The 10,474-nt window shown below is 40.8% G+C and overlaps 1 pseudogene; it reads right to left on the reverse strand.

Annotated features, from left to right (window-relative positions):
• Positions 1-1,774, reverse strand: part of LOC134219252 (uncharacterized) — a 3,174-nt pseudogene extending 1,400 nt beyond the window's left edge.
• Between the last annotated feature and the right edge of the window lie 8,700 nt (positions 1,775-10,474).

Here is a 10,474-nt window from a genome sequence, read left to right on the forward strand (position 1 = left end):
GTAGTTACGCATTGCTAAATATCGCGTCAATGTCCGCTGAAAGACAAAAAAATACTTTGTTCAAGAAACCATCATAAATTCGAATATCTAACCCACCGGTGAGGTAGACTAACGTAGCGTATCACGAATCCTGCTCCGATTAGGAACACATCCGAACAGGATCATTCCGGTCAACCAAAGTGGCAACAACTCAACATAGCTCATCGAAACAATAACGTTCCGACTAAGATCTTGTCCGCCATTGGATCCAAAACGAGCCAGTCGACTCTGGCTGGGCCAATTACGAGCGATAAACCCATCCGCCAAATCAATCCTGCCACCACAGCATGCCCATGGCCAGCGAAAAGTTCGACTGCACGATCACGTATCCCAAAGGGCGACATCACAATCCTCCGATGCACAGCATGTTCGGTATCGTGGCCACGTTTTCCCTCTCAATAACCTCCCCTCGCTCCTTGACCTTGTCCTTCGATCGCGAATCCTGAATAATCACTCTTCTTCTCCTGCAGCAGCTGTTTGTTTTCTCCCAATTCTGCAAAATCTCCGTCCCTCGACGGATTTTATCTGAAAGTCTTCTTTTTGAGCGACGACGAAAGCACTTGTAGAAAGGCGTGTTTGGTGGCGTTCCGAGAGTGGTGTCCATCATCGCTCCGGTCTCGATGGTACAGACAGGCTGGGCTCAGAAATGCGTACCGGAAGAGCAATCTGAGCAGCGCCGGCTAGAACTCGAGTTGCGATGGTCGAAGGAATTTGCTGCAGCAATGATCCATGGTTACTGGCCGAGAGCAGTATCTTTCCGTAGCTGGCACACGGTACTCAGAAGCATACCTAGGATTTCTTTCCAAAATGCTCTTTTTATCGTTGTCTGCCGGGTTCAAAGTCAATGTTTTTTGTTTGATGCGATACGCAAATCTGAGACTATAACTATTAAACAGGAATTCCTGGATATCCGTCTTTTCCTATCGCATTGTATACTAACCATTTTCAGGAATCTCTGGGAGTATTTTCGGTACTTTAGAACGAAAAATAGGGCCTATGTGAATTTGAAAGAAAAATAGCCGATTACTTTCGCTTTGCTGACGAATTTTACATAATTTCAGACTGAAGAAAAGTATGAATGACAGGAGAAGCAAAATGGGTAGACGTTTCTATGCCCATGCAGCATATACGATAGGTTTCTGTCTGCATTCAACAAACGGACGATTGAACAAAAATCATTATTACACGGACCCTGGGACGGACTTAAAGAGGAAAAATGTAGTTCATCTGAACCAGCAAGCGCTGTCACGAATTGTCAGATGCAACCAGCACCTTTTGTAAAAGATTGGTATCCCTCAAAAGTATTCCGAATGATTTTGTTTAAGTACTTTTTCACTTTGAAAAGAATTGGGTTGTTTAGCAAAGAAAATATAGGATAGTTTAACGTAGAGAGCATGTTTCTGACTTCCAACATATTTTATTTTGTTTGTAAACCTTTTATTTACTTTTTATACAGCCCTCTGAGAAATCTGAGTCCGACAGGAGCTTGACATCAAAGCCGCGATCAGGAGAAGAGCCTGATCTGAGAGTGAGCAGAGCAAGAGGATCCGCCTTACATCTCGCGATTCTGCACGTTTGCGTCGAAGTCTGACTTCGAACATGCGAAATGGTTTGACGTTTCAGCCTGATATGGGTCCGACGTCTTGCTATAGAACGTAAAGCCACATCGAGCTCCTGATTTGAGGTTCTTCTTCTTTTTGTTTTCTTTCATAAGAAAGAGTTGTTGATCAATCATCTTTCTTTCACATGACAGGATTGATTTGTTTTCATCGGACCGATGAAAACAAATCGTATCCGTCTATGTTCTTGAAAGAGAAAGATGATTAGACGTCAACAAGCTCTTAATGTTGTTGTCTATTTTTTCCGAATTTTCTAAATAATATTTCGCAGTGTTTATAAATACCGGAGAAAATAACATAATTTAAAAACAAAACGGACACCGCAGCTGATTATTCCGGGATCCATAAGATGGGGCTTCGTCCACCAAGAACCGGATCATCCTGAGCAGCATACAAACTTTCCTGAAAATGAAGGCAAAATTAGGCGTTCCAGATCCGGATCTATGAAAGGAACAACAAATCACGGAATGATGCTACTAAACCTCATTTTATAATTGGAAGCACCCTCATTTGTTCCAGGATTTGCAGAAAGTGATGGTTCCTTTGAGATTCGTGAAAAAGTCTGATGATTCATGCAACAACAAAATTATTCTTCAAGGAATCTGGTTGTTGGTTCCTCCGACAATATGGTAATCAAAGAATCACCTGTGTTATACTTGGTAATTTTTGGAATATTCCTTCGAGAAGCCTTTGGTGAATTCTGTTAGGAATCTGAGAACTCAAATCAGGAAATATGCGAAATATTGCATCAAAAGTACTTGAATTTCTTCCATCAATAAGAGAAATCAACGGAATTCCACCGAAATGTTTCCAGTATTCTGAGAACTCCTTTCAACTCCGAAGTTTTCTTAGAAACTCCTGGCCAAATGTTATTAATTTTGAGATTCCGAAGGAATCTGGAATTTTGATGCGAATTCTTTTAAAATTAAGAAGGAATCCTTCTTTTTGATTCAGAGATTTCTTATTAGGTTGCGAAGATCCTTGGCATTCGGAATAGAATAGTTTTGGAATTCAGAAATCCTTCAGGTATTTAGAATCAATTCTTCTTGGGATTCCAAATGTAATACTCATTTAGTATTCCAAAGGAAATTCTTTGGGATCATGCAGGTAATCCTTTACTGACTTCGATGCAATTTATTGGATATTCCGAAAGGAAACTTTCTCAGATTCTAGAGGGCATTTATTGAAATTACGAGAAGAAATCATTTAATTCGGAAAAAAATCCTTATGGGATTCCAAAGGGTATTCCTGGGAATTCTCTGAATATTCCTCTGTGCAATCGTCGGGAATTCCTCAGAGATTTGTCTTGAGGGTTCCTCGAAAATTCATTCGAGAATTCCTTCGGAAAATAATGGGTCCTCCGAAAATTCTATCGGAATACATTCGTCAATTGCTTCTGGAAGTCCTCGGAATTTCTTCAAATTCAGCCCAGAACTCCTCCGGCAATTCGTTCGAAAGATTCTCCAACAAAAATCTTTTAAAATTGACGGGTATTCTTTCACGATTTCTCCATGAACTTTCGAAGTACCTCAGGAATCCACGGAATTCCTTCAGAAGTTCCTTCGTAAATTTCTCCGTGAATTCCTTCGGAATTTCTCCGGTAGTTCAACGGAATTACTTCGAGAATTTCTCATGCGGGAATTCTTTCAGGAACCTCCGCGAATTCCCTTGAGAAGTCTTCCAGGAATCTGTTCAGATTCCTCCGGGAATTCCTTCGGTAGTTTATCATGGAATTCTTGCGGTAGTTCATCCGGAATTTTTCCCAGGAATTCCTCTTGAAATTTCTCCAGAAGTTCTTCGAAATTCCTTTTGAATTCCATCGGAAGTCCTCCAGTAATTCGGGAATTTATCCGAACTTTGGTAGTTCATCAGAGAACTCCTATTGTTCTGAAATTGAATTGTTGAAATCTCGAAAATTCCTCCTGATTCTCAGGAAGTTCCTTCGGAATTCTCCGGAAGTTTCTTTGGAACTTCTTCGGAACTTCTCCGAATTCCTTTGAAACAGCTTCAGTAAGTTAAGATAGTTATGGATCCTGTACACTCCGGTGGTGCAAAGGCCGACTTGAAAGATCTCCATCCTGAGCGTTGCCGGTATCGCTTTAACCTGTTGCGGTTAGATTTCGTCGACTTCTTTTATTTCTTTATTGAGGCTTCTGGAGGAATTTCAATAGAATTATTACGTGTTGCATTTTCGATGGAATTCCTGGAGGAATTTCAAGTAACTCCTACAGGAGTTTGCGTAGAATTACTCAGTTTTAGAGCAGAAGTAGCAGCTTCGAAGGAATTCCGTGAAGGAATACGAAGGAACTCCGAGAGAATTCTTGGAAGAAATCCGAAGGAATTTCCGGAGAAATACCGGAGGAATTCGCGAAGGAACTCAGAAGAACTTCGGAGATATTCGAAGGATTCCGAAGAACTCCGAAGGTATTCCCAGAGGAATTCAAAGCTATTCCAGAAGAATTCAAGAAGGATTCCGTAGGCTTTCCGAAAGAATTCCGGAGGCATTCCGAAGAAATTCGGGAATTCCAGAGACTCCCAGAGCAATTCGATAGAATTCTCGAAGGAGTTCACGAAATAATTCACAAAGGAATTCCGAAGGAATACCTGGAGGATTTTCGAAGGTTTTCCGAGTAATTCGGAGAAATTCAGAGAAATCCTCAAGGAGTTCCAGAATAAATTCAAGGTTTGCATCCGGAATTGCTTCAAAATTCCTCCGGTATTCCTTCGAGAATTCCCTGAATTACTCCGTGAATTCCTTCGATTTAATCCCATCCTTCGGAATTTCTCCGGAATTATTGCGGAACCCACGACGGAATTGATGGAGGAATTTACAAGGAATTCTCGAAGGAATACCGGAGGAATTTTGAAAGATTGAAATTCCTCCAGGAATTGCTTATGGAATCTCCTGGAATTCTGGAAGAATTTCAGTATAATTCCCAAAGGAATTCGCCAAGGAATTCGCAGGGAGTTCTCGAAGGAATTCCTCGAGAAATTCTCGAAGGAATTTCGGAGAAATTCTCTAAGGAATTCCGAGGAGTTCTCGAAGAAATTCCCGGAGGAGTTCTCAAGGAATTTCCGAAGGAGCCTCGTAGAATTCGAAAAAATTAAAAAAAAACTCCGGAGGAACTTCGAATTCTTCCGGCAATACCTTCGAAATCCTTCGAATCCTCCGGAGTTCCTTGAATTCCTCCTGGAATTCCTGGCGAATCCTCCTGAATTCCTCTGAAATTCCTCCAGGAATTTCTCCGGAATTATTTCGAATTTCTTCAGGATTTCCTCCGGGAATGCTTACGGAATCCAGTTCCTGGAAGAAATTTCAGTAATAATTCCCGAAGGAATTCGCAAGGAATTCTGAAGAAATTCTGAAAGAACTCCCAGAGAAAATCCAAGAAATTTCAAGGAATTCGCCAAGATTTCCGGAGGAGTTTCCTAAGATTTCTCAATGGAACTCTTTCGAATTCTCCGGAATTTCTCCGAATACCTTCGAAATTCCTCCGAAATACCTTCGAATTCTCTGAAAATCCTCCGAATTCCTTCGAAATTCCTCCGGAACTCTTCGAATTTCTTCAGGATTTCCTCCGGAATTGCTTATGGAAACTCCCTGGAATTCCCGGAAGAATTTTCAGTAACAGTTCGAAGGAATTCTTCCGAGAATTCCCGGAGGATTTCGATAAAAATTCCCGGAGGAATTCCGAAGAAATTTCTGGAGGAACTTCAAAGGAATCCCAGGAGGAACTTCAAAGGAATCCCAGGAGGAACTTCAAAGGAATCCCAGGAGGAACTTCAAAGGAATCCCAGGAGGAATTCGCTAAGGAATTTCGGAGTAGTTCCCGGAGGAATTCCTTCGAGAACTCCTCCGAGAATTCCTTGGCGAATTCCTTCGGAATTATTACTGGAAATTCTTCCGAGAATTCCAGGATTTATAGCAATTCCTCGAGTATTCGAAGAAATTCCTGGAGGATTTCAAAGGAATTCAGGAGGAATTCGAAGGATTTAGAGAAATTCCCGGAAGAATTTCCGGAGAAAGTCTCTAGAACTCCTGGAGGAAGTCGTCGAAGAATTCCCGAGTAGAATCAGTAACAATTCCCGAAGGAATTCTTTCCCGGATGAATTCACAATGAATTTCGAAAGAATTCCGGAGAAATTCATGGAGGAATTCGAAGGAACTGGATGAATTCGCCAAGTAATTCTGGAGGAGTTCTCGGAGGAATTCGAAGGTACTCCCGGAAGATAGAATTCCTTCGGAATTCTTTCGGAATTCCTCCGAATTTTCGGAATTCCTCCGAATTACTGGAATTCTCTGGGAACTACTTCGAATTCCCAGGATTTTTTAATTCTTCGAGAGCTCCTCCGGAATTCCTCGAGAGCTCCGAAATTCCTTCGAGTACCTCCAGAATTCCTTCAAGAGCTCCTCCGAATTCCTTCGAAATTCTTCCGAGACCAGGAGAATTTCAAACGCAATTCCCGGAGGAATTCCGAGAAAGTCCTTAGGAACTCCTGGAGGAACGTCAAAGAATTCCCGGAGTAGTCCCACAGAATTTCGAAGGAACTCGGAAATTTCGGAAGAATTCTGGACAAATTACAGGTTCTCGAGAATTCTTCCAGGAATTTCGAAAAATGCACAGAAGAATTCCGGAGAAATATTCAAACGAATTCCCGGATGCATTTCAGGAATTTGAAGGTATTCTGAAATTTCCGAAGAAATACCTGGATAAATTCTAGAAATAAATGAGGAGTTGCGGAAAAAATCCTGAACAAACTCCTTCGAGTCCCTAAAGAATTTCCTTCGAAACTAAAAGGATTTCCTTTGGTATCCAAGGATTCCCTTTGAATCCAAAGTACTTTCAATCCCATAGATTTTCTTCCGAATCATAAATGATTTCCTCTCGTAATTTCAGAAACGCCTCTCGAATCTGAGAAATTTCCTTCGGAATACCCAATGGATTCGCATCGAAGTCAGGAAAGGATTACCGCATGATCCCAAAGAATGTCCTTTGGATACTCAATGAGTATTCCCTTCGGAATCCCAAGAAGGATTCTATTCTAAATACCTGAAGGATTTCCTTTGGAATTTCAAAAGGATTCTATTCCGAATCCCAAGGATCTTCGCAACTTAATAAGAAATCTCTCTGGAATCCAAAAAGGAGAATTCCTTCTTAATTTCAAAGAATTCGCATCGAAATACCAGATTCCTTCGGAATCTCAAAATGAATAACATTTGGCTAGGAGTTTCTAAAAACTTCCGAGTTGAAAGGAATTCTCGAGCAATGATGGAAACATTTCGATGAATCTCCTGGTGATTTGATGTAATATTCGTATATTTGATTTGAGTTCTGAATTCCGAAGAATTTCGTGAAACTTTAGAAATTCTAGCAATTCTGAGTAATTCTCTAAGGATTTCCAAAGGAAATCTAGGAGAAATTGTCGAAGGAATTTCCGGAAAAACTTTCGGAGGAAGTTCTGGTGGATTACATGGAGGTATTATCAAAGGAATTTCCGGAGGAATCTCCATAGGAATCCCCGAAGGAATTCCCGGAGGAATCTCCGAAAGACCCCCAAAAAAAATTCCCGGAGGAATTCCAAGGAATTTTCAGGGATATCCTGAATTTCCGAAAGAATTTATGAAAGAATTCCAATAGAACTCATAAAAGAAATCCCAGAAGAAATTCATGAAGGAATTGCAGAGGAATTCGTGAACAAATTCCCAGAGAAATCCAGTAGAAATCTAGGAAAATTCCAGAAGGAAGTCCGGAAGAATTGCTGGAAAAACTTTCGGAGGGAGACCTGGAGCAATCTCCGAGAATTCCAGAGGTATTCCCGAAGGAGGAAAAATTATCCACATAAATTCCAGGACGAATTCCAGAAGGCTTTCCCGAAAGAATTTCTAGCGGAATACACAAAGAAATTACCAGAGGAATTGCCAAATAAATTCCCGGAGCAAATTCTTGAGGAATTGACTTGACATCCAAAAGATTTTCGATGAAATTCCAGACAAGTTCTCAAGATATTCTCGGAGGTCTTGAAGTATTTCTGGAGGTGTTCCGAACGAATTACGGAATAATTCTCGATGGAATCCAAGAAATTACCGAAGATAATAAGCGGAAAATTGTCGAACGAATTCCTATTTCTGGAAGAATCCGTGGAAGAATTTCCGTGGAAATACTCGAAGAAACCCCAAATGAATTCCAAGACAATTCCAAAGAATTCCTGGAATTCCGAAGCAACTGGTTTACAGTTTGAAAACTGTCACGGATTTGGTCCCCCATGTATTTTCAAAGGGGCGGGAATTTCGTTTTCCGCGCCCGTAATTCCTGCCCCTTTGAAAATACAACGGGGACAAAATCCCGTGACACGTCTTCCGAACTAGCAACCCTATAACCAGAGACCGGCGGAGTGAAAAACTGACGAAATGGCAACGTATGAAAATGCATGAAATCGTTTAAATTATACTAGCAGCACTTGAACTTTTTTGCTTCTTGGAAGCAAAAAGTAAACAAGTCGAATTGGAACCGCTTCTGACGGTTCGATTGGAAACAAGATGGCGTCTTCGCCGATCTCTTATTCTAGTATTTCTATTCCGAACTGTTAATCAGCCTTCAAGGGTTAATTTTTGGAGAGAAAATTTCACGAAGCGGAATTCCCGGATGAGTTTTTGAAGGAAATTGGGAATGCTTATCTTCGCAAATGGCAACTACATTATATTTACTTACCAACATATTTGGAGCAATTCCTAAAGCCCCTTTCTGTTCCGCGAGAATTCCCTGGAAAATTCGCAGCAATACATAAAGATGCTCCCGAAGGCCATTTTCGGAAACACTTGAAAATGTTCAGGTTTAACGACATGCGCCTTAATTTCCTGCCTGTTCCATTCCTCTTCCTCGTGATGTAAAAATTCAAGATGGCATTTCCATCGCCTCCGGAACCATCAGCCCAAAATAATAAGCTCGGGGATACGCAAATTAAGAGGATGTCTTGCAATGACGCGCCCCGTGTAGGTCAAAACTCCATCGTGCTGCTCTTAAATTGCCTTCCACCGATTCTTCAATTTCTTCAAGTGTTTCTGAGGTCACTCAGATTACAGTTCCTCACCAGCGCGCGAATCGAATGTGGCGGACCCATTTCCCGCAGTTTGGCTTTCAGAACTACGTTCTCCAGAGGACAGCGAAGATCCGGTGACGTCGAAAAGCGGATTTGATTCTTATAGAACCGTTGATCAACAAGTCGGCCCACTTCAGAGTCGACTTCGATCAGTCGAAGTGTTGAAAAATTTGTAGTTGTATCAGTAAACAGGACACGTCGTATAGGCAGAAATCAATAATGAATTTCACATCTGGTACGGTGATGGAACTCTCAGCAATGTTGGTGGATAACACTTTGCGCTGTCCGGAAGCTGGCTTACGAAAACTTTCACCTAAAATTTGATAATATAAAGTTTGTCAATTTCCAATTAATTAAATAATATCAAAGCTTTCACTCACCTGTTCATCAACAGGAAGAATAGAGTGCAGCCGATGAATGTCCTTGGGTTTTCGTTACTGTTAACAATTGTGTTGATACTGGGAAAGAAAATCAGAACTGTTGGCACGGTACACGGCTTTTGGTTTATATTTCACTCGTTCCTCATCGTGTACATTTTCGGTCGCACATGAGCACCAATGAGGCACTGAAGATATTTTCCCGAACTGCGCGTTATGTTACATACAATTATCGCGACGGAAAACGCGGAAAACCCGATTTTCATGCTTTCATTTTTTTCGACCGGATCGCACTCTCGATGACCACCATGATCACGCACCACGCACATAAACAAAGTTAATAAGTCAGAGCGAGAAGCAAAACTTCGAAATCGCTCGTTTCTGAAATTATTGTTTTGTTTCTTTTACTCCTACAGTATAGAACAAAAGTCAAAACGATTTTTCGATGAAAAAGAAGAAGTTGCATTTCGCCCGAGCTTGATCGATCGAGGGCGACGTTGAGAGGGAGCAAAAATAGGTGAAGAGAGTAAACGCGACGAGCGATGCGAGCGACGCGACTCACGTAAAAGAATAACAATCATTATCAACAGGCTGTCAAATTGCACTGTCGCGTCGCGTCGCATCGCACGTCGCGTTTACTCTGGCGGCACCTACACCCCGTAAAAACCTTCCGAAGTTTATTAGTTTACCTTATGAAAATTAGCCACAAGGAATCGGTATAAAAACCAGAATGAACTCTGGATGAACCAGGTCCATAGTATACATGTATGCTTATCTTGTGGATGCCTAATGCATTCCATTGAGCTACCTTATGAAATTTCATAAGTTGCTTCAATGAAATTCTTATTATATTGGTATAAAATTTAATGTATACACATATTAAATTTTGAGTCTACTTAAAATTAGAAATAAATTGTTTTAATTTCAATTCCAGTATTCTTTCTATAGTTTTAAATATATTTTTATTTAATAAAATACAGATATACATTGACGCATTACAGATATTTCGAAATATACAAACATATTGTTCAACGGTTTATACGGATCGTCTAGGCTCGCTATTATGCAACTTCGTATTCTTGGCGCATATCGTCGTTAACGCCGAACGCTCCTGTGATGAGCAAGCGGAGATCACTCTATTAATGCCTACTATTACGTAAATGGTAAATGGAACATCAGCTCAAAAACTTACAGCCACCAGAAACTCTGAAATATAAAAAAATATATAAATGTTAGGTGCGTAGTACACTATCTCATTATCAAATATTTGCATAGTTCACACAGGCATCGGACTGATTCGACATCGACATGAATTTCGGTCTAAATCTAAACCTAGTGCCT

This window comes from Armigeres subalbatus, chromosome 1 (genome assembly GCF_024139115.2).
Source record: "Armigeres subalbatus isolate Guangzhou_Male chromosome 1, GZ_Asu_2, whole genome shotgun sequence".
Classification (NCBI taxonomy): domain Eukaryota; kingdom Metazoa; phylum Arthropoda; class Insecta; order Diptera; family Culicidae; genus Armigeres; species Armigeres subalbatus.